This window comes from Triticum urartu, unplaced genomic scaffold (genome assembly GCF_056163025.1).
Source record: "Triticum urartu cultivar PI428250 unplaced genomic scaffold, HENAU_Tu73 scaffold540, whole genome shotgun sequence".
In the NCBI taxonomy this organism is placed as follows: domain Eukaryota; kingdom Viridiplantae; phylum Streptophyta; class Magnoliopsida; order Poales; family Poaceae; genus Triticum; species Triticum urartu.
Window position 1 is genome coordinate 16,734 of NW_028260723.1, and position 11,582 is coordinate 28,315.

At 35.8% G+C, this 11,582-nt stretch overlaps 2 non-coding genes across 2 annotated transcripts; both read right to left on the minus strand.

Moving 5' to 3' along the window:
• Positions 1-842: 842 nt before the first annotated feature.
• On the minus strand, positions 843-916 carry TRNAW-CCA (transfer RNA tryptophan (anticodon CCA)). Its single transcript has one exon. It is a non-coding gene; the product is annotated as a tRNA-Trp (tRNA).
• A 139-nt stretch (positions 917-1,055) lies between these two features.
• On the minus strand, positions 1,056-1,129 carry TRNAP-UGG (transfer RNA proline (anticodon UGG)). Its single transcript has one exon. It is a non-coding gene; the product is annotated as a tRNA-Pro (tRNA).
• Positions 1,130-11,582: the final 10,453 nt, after the last annotated feature.

Here is an 11,582-nt window from a genome sequence, read left to right on the forward strand (position 1 = left end):
TTCAAATTCAATTGTTTATTTATCTCTTATTCAAAAATTTCCCTGAAAATTGAATTTCTTTTTTTCATTCAATGGGGTTAGATGATCTAGTTCTTAATATTATTACTTTACTCAATTGACAAATTCCACAACAAATCTCTTGATTCGGAATTAGGGACTCATGTATCATCTGATGAATCCACTTTCTTTTACACTTCTGTATCTTACTCTATCTTGTTTTTTAGTATTATCTAAAATAACTGATGAATTATGAATTTTCCATAACTTAGGTAAATGCTTTACCAACATATGTAGTGTAGTAAAAAAAAATAAATGGAATTTAACTCTTTCATGCTTACTTTAACTAGTTATTTTGGTTTTCTACTGGCTGCTTTAACTATAACCCCAGCTCTATTTATTGGCTTGAACAAGATACGCCTTATTTGAATTGACTGAATAATTATAATTCAGAAAAGAAAAATCTTTCTTTGGGATTCCTGGCATTCTACGACTCTTTTCCAGACTAATTAGGAATTCTTTTCTTGGTCATTGAGATTCGTGGATAATTTAGAGTACTATTTAGGGATAGATCGTACCTCTTTTTTTATCCCCTCGAACAAATCGAAATGATTGAAGTTTTTCTATTTGGAATCGTCTTAGGCCTAATTCCTATTACTTTAGCGGGATTATTCGTGACTGCGTATTTGCAATACAGGCGTGGGGATCAGTTGGATCTTTGATTGAGTCATTTTTTTTTTTTGATTGACCTCCTCCAGACCAGAGAGGAGGTCAAATTGAAATTGGAGTTACAATTCAATTTTGTTAAGTTATTTTACTCTGCTTCGACATAAAATAGATGGAATCACGCTCTGTAGGATTTGAACCTACGACATCGGGTTTTGGAGACCCGCGTTCTACCGAACTGAACTAAGAGCGCTTTCATTCATTCAAAAAGAAAATCTTTTTCTATTCCTAATGTATCTCACGTACGTATAGTCTCCACAAATTCAAGTTATACCCACTTTACTTTAATTGATCTCGTCGCTACTGCCTATAAAGAAGAAAGAAGTAATAGGTAGGGATGACAGGATTTGAACCTGTGACATTTTGTACCCAAAACAAACGCGCTACCAAGCTGCGCTACATCCCTTTTCCAAATTAAATTGTTGTACAATGCCATTGTACACAATTCCTGTCTTCTTTTCCACATCATAATTTTCTTCTTCTTTCTTTCTCTATCTATATATAGAACCCTCGTGTCATTTCTTCTTTTTGGTCTCATATAATTAAGGAATTATATACATATAAAATCCAATATAATTTCGCCTATAAAAGAAGGATTACTTTTCCTTGGTAATATATAGGAAGAAGGGGTCATCTTTTTCTTTTTTAGGGATAGGAAAATTTCGTCGATATGGTTCATTTTATATATAGCATAACAATCTTGGGCAAGAGTTTATGATCATATATGTATTCCAACAAGGAAGGAGGATTTTCAATGCGGGATATAAAAACATATCTCTCTGTAGCACCCGTGCTAAGTACTCTATGGTTTGGTGCTTTAGCAGGTTTATTGATAGAAATTAATCGTTTATTCCCAGATGCTTTGTCATTCCCTTTTTTTTAATTCTAGTTATTGCTATGGGAGGGATAGATTTCTTCGTGATATGACAAAATTTGATCCTTTTCAATCTTTTTTTAGTATCGGAAGGAAAAAGAAAGAAAAGATGGATTGGGTTGAACCTCAGAGTCATTAAAAATTTGGTAAACCCCATTTTTGAAAATAGAAATTCAATTTAAAGGGGTACCCAAGCTAAATAAGGCCTCAGAAATCAGAGCATAGAAAAGGCGGGGCTGGCTAATTAAATGAAAGGATTTCGAACCAAAATCTTTGCTAATTCGACAAGGATTGTATTCTTTAATTATTTCTCTATTTTTTATTACTTAATTAAAGAATAAAAAAAAATTATTCTAATGAATTTTATTCTTCTTCTTCGGATTCAAAATAGAAGAATAAAAGAATAAGTAGAAGAATTAAGTTAAGTCAATCCAAAAAGAAAAGGAGGTTCATGGCCAAGGGAAAAGATGTTAGAATCAGAGTTATTTTGGAATGCATCAGTTGTGTTCGAAAAGGTGCCAATGAGGAATCGACGGGGATTTCTAGATATAGTACTCAAAAGAATCGCCACAATACACCCGGACAATTAGAATTCAAAAAATTTTGTCGTTATTGTCGCAAGCATACGACTCATCACGAAATAAAGAAATAGGAACATCGTGTGTTTGATCTTTCCAAACAACAGAAAGAGTAAGAACTTCATATTTAATATATAAAGAAAACATAGTATAGAATACAAAATACAAATCAACTCATCTGATTTCCGGTAGATATTATTTCATATGTATAGAGGGTATTCATATACTATAATATGAATCAAATAAGATATGGATCAAAGAAAAACTACTTCTTCTGGATCCTAAATTAATAAAATAAAGAAGTGAATTTTCAAATTTTCAAATTTTAAATAAGGAATAAATCATGTATACATCTAAACAACCTTTTCTTAAATCTAAGCAACCCTTTAGTAAATCCAAGCAAACTTTTAATAAATCCAAGCAACCCTTTCGTAAATCCAAGCAAACTTTTCGTAAATTCAAGCAACCTTTTCGTAAATCTAAACAACCTTTTCGTAGGCGTCCCCGGATTGGCCCGGGAGATCGAATTGATTATAGAAACATGAGTTTAATTAATAGATTTATTAGTGAACAAGGAAAAATATTATCGAGACGAATAAATAGATTAACCTTGAAACAACAACGATTAATTACTCTTGCTATAAAACAGGCTCGTATTTTATCTTTCTTACCGTTTCGTAACTATGAGAACGAAAAGCAATTTCAAGCCCAGTCAATTTCAATAATTACAGGTTCTAGACCCAGAAAAAATAGACATATTCCTCAATTAACGCAAAAGTACAATTCCAATCGAAACTTAAGAAACAACAACCAAAATTTAAGAAACAACAACCGGAACTTAAGTTCCGATTGTTGATGTTTTATTCGAATTCGAAAGGGCCAGACCTATATATATTATAAAGAAAGTAATCCAGCTCGTTGATTCCTACCACTTAATCTTAATTTATTGTATCTTCCCGGAGTTCCCTCTCCGGGAATTCATCTTTTATTATTCCAGTATATTACTTTATTTATACCTTTAATTGATGATCTTTATTTTATTGGAAATCGTGTAAAGATTATTTGGATTTGATACAGCTACTTGTGCAAGCATTTTACGATTAAGAATCAATTTCTTCTTGTACAGGTTGTGTATTAATTTACTATAACTATCGAATACTTTATATACCCGCGTTGCTGCGTTTATCCGAGTGATCCACAAACGACGAAAATCCCTCTTTTGCCTACCTCTATCTCGATGAGAGGAAACAAAAGCTCTTTTTACCTGTTGGGTAATCATTCGATTAAGTCTTAAATGAGCCCCTCTAAAGTTTGAGGCAAATGAACGCATTTTTGTTCGTCGTCTCCGGGCTATATATCCTCGCGGAACTCTGGTCATTGAATCAAATTAACCTTAATGAATAACTAATGATTTCTCTTCTTTTAGCCACCCTTTTTCTCATTAATAACAAAACTAATTATTCCGATATATAAAATATTAATTCCAATGGCTTTTGCTATAGTAACCTTCCCAACCACGATTTTTTATTCCACTCCGTTCAGTTATTTCTATACGAAATAACAAATTCATTCTAATAATACTAAAAAAAATAGTGGGTTCCATCGTTTCTATGGTTCCCTTTTAAACGGTGAGGCCCTCTCAATACACCGGAGCCCTTTCTTTCATCAAAAGGTATTGCGAACTTGTATAGTCCACATTCTTTGGCTCTACCTATCCATTATAGAGTAAATAGCTCTTTTCACAATAAGAGTTATCCATACAGTGACGGTATTTAATTATGAAAGTTGGCTAAGTAGCTGACCCTGTTAGTCCGTTCTTTTAAGATAAAGGAGCATAAGCCTTTTTCTTTTTATTACTATTTCCTCCGCTTAATGGATAACCATTTGCTACCAATGGGAGAATTGCTTCTTATTTCCAATTTAGATAATTGGATTTGCACCAAAGGAAACCATAAATTCCATATACCATAGAAATCTAGGATAGAGAAGCTATATCCTATTCATTGGTACTAATCATGGATACTTCAATTTTTTTTATATTTGTTTGAAGTCATGATCTGAACGAGTCGCACATACACCCTAGCACATGTTCCTCGACGCTGAGGGCATCCTTTAAGCGCGGCCGTTTTTCGAGCATTTCGTATTGGCTGTCTTGCGTTTCTAATAAGTTGTTTAACCGTCGGCATGTTGTATGTATATAGAAAAAAATGGATTGGTTTAGATCCATCTTAACCTGATGATTGCTCATCATGAAGTCTTTCTATTTTCTATTAAATCGAGGAAAACACGAATTTAGCTGTGAAATAACTTTACAAGAAATCCGGACACTACCAATCCTTAAACATTTCTGGAAACCACACTGGATCAGTATCGCAGTGCTTGTCAATCATTTCATCCCCTACAATATCGACAAGTCCATAAGCTTTGGCTTCGTCTGCTGACATAAAAACATCCCTTTCCATGTCTTCGGATACAACCCAAAAAGGCTTGCCTGTTCTTACTGCATAAACCCTTGTGATCATTTCGCGAACTTTGTGTAACTCTTCTACTTCTAGTAAAAATTCTGGTGTCCTTGCCCGATAATAAGCACTAGCAGGTTGGTGAAGCATAATCCTCGCGTGAGGGAATGCTATACGCTTGGTGGGTTCTCCTCCAAGCAGAATGAAGGACGCCATGGAGGCGGCTATTCCGAGGCATATTGTATATATATCTGGTGTCACCGTTTGCATCGTATCAAAAATAGCCATTCCTGAGATTAGCCACCCGCCTGGGGAGTTTATAAACAAAAAAATATCACTAATTCCATCTTCTATACTCAGATATACCATGAGACCTGTAATATGATTCGTGATCTCGCAACGAATCTCTTGACCTAAAAAAAGTGTCCTTTCTCGATACATAACATTGTATAAGTCAACCCAAGTCGCTTCTTCATCTCCAGGAATCCGGTAAGGTACTTTTGGAACACCAATGGGCATATTAGATTAATATTATTAAATTTAAGTAAGAAAACCACACTTTAATATGGAAACGTAAGAATGGAACAGAAAGAAAGAATCCGCAGTTTATTGTCTTAATTTTTATTCTTATTCTATATGAATATTATAGATTCTATTAATACGTAGATTGAAAGGTTATACATATAAGGAATGTAAGACAGATTGAATAAAGAAAAGGGAATGGGTGATTTGAATGCTAAACAAAGAGGGGTAGCGATCTATTCTTCGTTTTTTCCAAATTGGCCAAGTTACCCATTGCATATTGGCACTTATCGAGTATAGAATAGATCTGCTTCTCTTTCTTCTTATGAACAGAATTGGCTTCTTATTTTTAATGGAATGAAATAAATATTCGCGCTTTCTGACACAGAATCCCCTAGAAGGGTTAGGTACATAGGATATGGATAGTCTTTTTCAATGCGATAAAATAAAGCGACATCGTGTCTATTTTTCTTTGCTAAAGGGGTATTTCCATGGGTTTGCCTTGGTATCGTGTTCATACTGTCGTATTGAATGATCCGGGTCGATTGCTTGCGGTGCATATAATGCACACAGCTCTAGTTTCTGGTTGGGCTGGCTCAATGGCTTTATACGAATTAGCAGTTTTTGATCCCTCTGATCCTGTTCTGGATCCAATGTGGAGACAAGGTATGTTCGTAATTCCCTTCATGACTCGTTTAGGAATAACGGATTCGTGGGGTGGTTGGAGTATTTCAGGAGGAACTGTAACAAATCCGGGTATTTGGAGTTATGAAGGTGTGGCAGGTACGCATATTGTGTTTTCTGGCTTGTGTTTCTTGGCAGCGATCTGGCATTGGGTATATTGGGACCTAGAAATATTCTCTGATGAGCGGACGGGAAAACCCTCTTTGGATTTGCCCAAGATCTTTGGAATTCATTTATTTCTTGCAGGGGTGGCTTGCTTTGGCTTTGGGGCATTTCATGTAACGGGTTTGTATGGTCCTGGGATATGGGTATCCGATCCTTATGGACTAACTGGAAAAGTACAAGCTGTAAATCCAGCGTGGGGTGCAGAAGGTTTTGATCCTTTTGTTCCGGGGGGAATAGCTTCTCATCATATTGCTGCGGGTACATTGGGTATATTAGCGGGCTTATTCCATCTTAGTGTCCGTCCGCCTCAACGTCTATATAAAGGATTACGTATGGGCAATATTGAAACTGTACTTTCCAGTAGTATCGCTGCTGTTTTTTTTGCAGCTTTCGTAGTTGCTGGAACTATGTGGTATGGGTCAGCAACGACCCCAATCGAATTATTTGGGCCTACTCGTTATCAGTGGGATCAGGGATACTTTCAGCAAGAAATATATCGAAGAGTTAGCAATGGTTTAGCCGAAAATCTTAGTTTATCAGAAGCTTGGTCTAAAATTCCCGAAAAATTAGCCTTTTATGATTATATTGGTAATAATCCGGCAAAAGGGGGATTATTCAGAGCAGGCTCAATGGACAATGGGGATGGAATAGCTGTTGGATGGTTAGGACATCCCGTCTTTAGAGATAAAGAAGGACGTGAGCTTTTTGTACGCCGTATGCCTACTTTTTTTGAAACATTTCCGGTTGTTTTGGTAGATGAGGAGGGAATTGTTAGAGCAGACGTTCCTTTTAGAAGAGCAGAATCCAAATATAGTGTTGAACAAGTAGGTGTAACGGTGGAGTTCTATGGTGGCGAACTTAATGGAGTAAGTTATTCTGATCCTGCTACTGTAAAAAAATATGCGAGGCGTTCTCAATTAGGGGAAATTTTTGAATTAGACCGGGCTACTTTGAAATCTGATGGTGTTTTTCGCAGCAGTCCAAGGGGTTGGTTCACTTTTGGTCATGCTACCTTTGCTTTGCTCTTCTTTTTCGGACACATTTGGCATGGCGCTAGAACATTGTTCCGAGATGTTTTTGCTGGTATTGATCCAGATTTGGATGCTCAAGTGGAATTTGGAACATTCCAAAAAGTGGGAGATCCAACTACAAGGAAACAGGCAGTTTGATACACATTGTTATAGTATCTTTCACCTCTCTTTTTTGATTTGACATGGGAAACATCTCCCATCCTTTCTTTGACTCTTTTTCTTTCTTTATATGGGAAATTATCCCAAATGACAAATGAATAGGTGTGGAAGTTATAATTGTAAATAAACCAGGATCGAATCTATGGAAGCATTGGTTTATACGTTCCTTTTAGTTTCGACTTTAGGGATAATTTTTTTCGCTATCTTCTTCCGAGAACCACCTAAGGTTCCACCAACTCCAACTAAAAGAATAAAATAATTTCATTTAAGTAAGAAGTCCCCCTATCTGGGAGACTTCTTACTTAAATTAGTCTCCGTGTTCTTCGAATGGATCTCTTAATTGTTGAGAGGGTTGCCCAAACGCGGTATATAAGGCATACCCAGTAAAGCTTACAAGTAAACCAGATATGGAGATGGCGACTAAAGTTGCTGTTTCCATTTTTATAGAATTTCAAGATTACAATGGATCTACGAAAAGATCGTGTATTTACAACTACAACGGAATAGTATACAAAGTCAACACCAATGATTAAATAGAATTTATGGCTACACAAACCGTTGAAGATAGTTCTAAACCTAGGCCAAAACGAACTGGTGCAGGTAGTTTACTGAAACCCTTGAATTCGGAATATGGGAAAGTCGCCCCGGGTTGGGGGACTACTCCTTTTATGGGGATCGCAATGGCTTTATTCGCTATATTCCTATCTATCATTTTAGAAATTTATAATTCTTCCGTTTTACTGGACGGAATTTTAACCAATTAGGTTTCTACTAACTAAAACTAGGAAGTCAGAGTTTTTCCATCCAAAAAAGCCTTTCTAGTTTAAGATCTACATTTCTAGATATTATGGTAGTTCGACCGCGGAATTTTTTTGTTTCGGTATCTCTGGAATATGAGTGTGTGACTTGTTAGAATTGATCCTATTGATAATACATAGAAAGGGCCTGTTATCTCTATCAAGATGATTCTAATTCGTCAGATATTATTTATTCTAGTATCTGGAACACGAAATAGATAGAGTGGATCAAAAAAAAATGGAACTATGATTCATACTCACTATTAAGACCTCGCAACCAGACTGAAAAATTCAAGTAGTTCTTAAATAAAAATAAAAAAGAAATTTTCTTCCTTCCAATTTTGTTTGCCCAAAAGACAACTTTTTTTCTCTCGATTTTGTCGAGTCATTACACTGATTCAATAAATGATTATCAAGCGGTTCTTATTCGAAGAACCCTTGCCTTTTGTTTAGCTTGAGACTAAATCATCGTGGCTCTAGTATGAATCTAAGGTTTTAATTGAACTGATTCATAGGATCTCAACAAGATAATTTCTATATTACGCATAAAAAAACAAATCCTTTATAGGGAAGAGAAAAGTCAAGAAGCCTCTAATGACCAACATAAGGGAAAGGAAGAAAGAAAGACGCGCCAACTTGAGATTTTTTGGCATTATCATCACAAAGAAGATATTCCGGATTTTTCTTATTTGATATCTTCAAGGCAAATCGACCCAATTCAGTGGCTGATGAAGTTTTGAACCTTTTTTCTAATATTCGTTGAAAATTTTTGTGTTTCTGCTTGAGCCGTACGAGATGAAATTTTCATATACGGCTCTTAGAGGGGGACTCGGGTTAGTTACCTATCTCAATAAAGTATATGATTGGTTTGAGGAACGTCTTGAGATTCAGGCAATTGCAGATGATATAACTAGTAAATATGTTCCTCCCCATGTCAACATATTTTATTGTTTAGGGGGAATTACACTTACTTGTTTTCTAGTACAAGTCGCTACCGGTTTTGCTATGACTTTTTACTACCGACCAACCGTTACAGAGGCTTTTTCCTCGGTTCAATACATAATGACCGAGGCCAACTTTGGTTGGTTAATCCGATCAGTTCATCGATGGTCAGCAAGTATGATGGTTTTAATGATGATCCTGCATGTATTTCGTGTGTATCTCACAGGGGGATTTAAAAAACCCCGCGAATTAACTTGGGTCACAGGTGTGGTTTTGGCTGTTTTGACTGCATCATTTGGTGTAACTGGTTATTCTTTGCCTTGGGATCAAATTGGCTATTGGGCAGTCAAAATTGTGACAGGTGTACCTGACGCCATTCCGGTAATAGGATCGCCTTTAGTGGAGTTATTACGCGGAAGTGCTAGTGTGGGCCAATCCACTTTGACTCGTTTTTATAGTTTACATACCTTTGTACTGCCTCTGCTTACTGCCGTATTTATGTTAATGCACTTTCCAATGATACGTAAGCAAGGTATTTCGGGTCCTTTATAGGGAAGGCATATCATAGAGAATTATAATTATCATATATCATATCGGGTAGGTTTTGGTATTTCATTGCTACAAGCATGGGTTATTGTAAAATAACACATGTCATTTGGATACTTCTCTTCAACTCCAAAGTATTTTTATACAATACAAATAGTTGAAGTTAATTTTACGAAAGAAAAAAGGCGGATTATGGGAGTGTGTGACTTGAATTATTGATTTGGCCATGCAGATAAAGAATTGGATCTGCCACATTAGAATTCACAACCAAAGGTGTCTCCGCATCCAATCAACATGTAAGTCCCCTACCTAGGAAGGATAGGCTGGTTCACTTGAGGAGAATATCTTCTATGATCATACCGCAACCATGTCATCCATGAACAGGCTCCGTAAGATCCCATAGAGTAGAAATGGAATAAGTCATGTGACATGATCCAGTTCTCTATTTATTACACTTACCTTTTTATTATAGTATGGAAATGCATTCATTTTCTTTGCATCGATTGTGATCCGCAATACTATCGGAGTAAAAGAAGGGATCTAAGGAAGAATGTAGGCTAAACTTTTTGATTTTTTATTAGTAACAAGTAAATATTTTGTTTGGAGGTAAGAAACTTGCGATATTGAGGGGATAAATACCAACTAATCAAGAGACATGAGACAATCCACAAAGCAATTGATCATGATCAAATTTGTAAGCCCACTTGGATATTGAGCATTTACCCATAAGAATAGGATTATTTTCAATGAGTAGTTGTAGGTGCAACTTCGGAAAAGAGAATCTGATAAAGCTTTTCTTGCCTAGAGTCATTGAGTCATTATAAACCTTAATTCTATTAAGGATCTTCCGCGGTCTTATTTCTTTCACTCTTGCTCGAGCCGGATGATGATAAATTCTCATGTCCGGTTCCTTTGGGGGATGGATCCTAAAGAGTTCACCTATCCCAATAACAAAGAAACCAGACTTAAATGATCCTGTATTAAGAGCTAAATTAGCTAAAGGGATGGGACATAATTATTACGGGGAACCCGCATGGCCCAACGATCTTTTATATATTTTTCCAGTAGTAATTCTAGGTACTATTGCATGTAATGTAGGTTTAGCGGTTCTCGAGCCATCAATGATTGGTGAACCGGCAGATCCGTTTGCAACTCCTCTGGAAATATTACCCGAGTGGTACTTCTTTCCCGTGTTTCAAATACTCCGTACGGTACCCAATAAGTTATTGGGCGTTCTTTTAATGGTTTCTGTGCCAACAGGCTTATTGACAGTACCTTTTCTAGAGAATGTCAATAAATTCCAAAATCCATTTCGCCGCCCAGTAGCTACGACCGTTTTTTTAATCGGTACTGTAGTAGCTCTTTGGTTAGGTATTGGAGCAACATTACCCATTGATAAATCATTAACTTTAGGTCTTTTTTAGATATTTTTTGATTCATTCAACCGTGAAGTACCATAGGTATCTAGGAAATAGTTACTTCCAAGTGAATCTTCCCTAGATACCTAAAATCCATTTTATTATGATCCATTTCGCGAAAATATAGATTGTACCAAAGATGCTAAATTGTTTTCTTTTTATTCTAACTCGAAAAAGAAGAAGAAAAAAAATTGCAATGGATTTAAAACGAGAGTTTATTCTTAAGTAAATCAATTGGGAGATGCTTCTCTAGAGTGTCCCATATATGTTTTCTATCTTCCATACGAAAACTGTCAATTCTCAGAAGATCTTCTTCAGTCTTACTCAAAAGGTCCAATAGTGTATGTATATTGGCCCTTTTTAGACAATTATACGTTCTAGAAGTCAATTCTAATTGATCAATAAAAATACAATTCAATGGAATTCCTTTTTTGTTTTTCTTTAGATTAGTTAATCTTTTTTGAAAAGTAAAAAGGGGTGGAGTAAACCTGTTTTTATTTTCTTCGAAACTAGCGCCCTCTTCCTCCGCGTGTAGAAAAGGAAGAAATAAATCAATCAAATTACGAGAAGCCTCATAAAGTGCTTCCTTAGGGGTTAAACTTCCATTAGTCCATATTTCTAGAAAAAGTATCTCGTGTTTTTCATTTCCATTCCCACAAGAAAAAATACTATAATTCACATTTC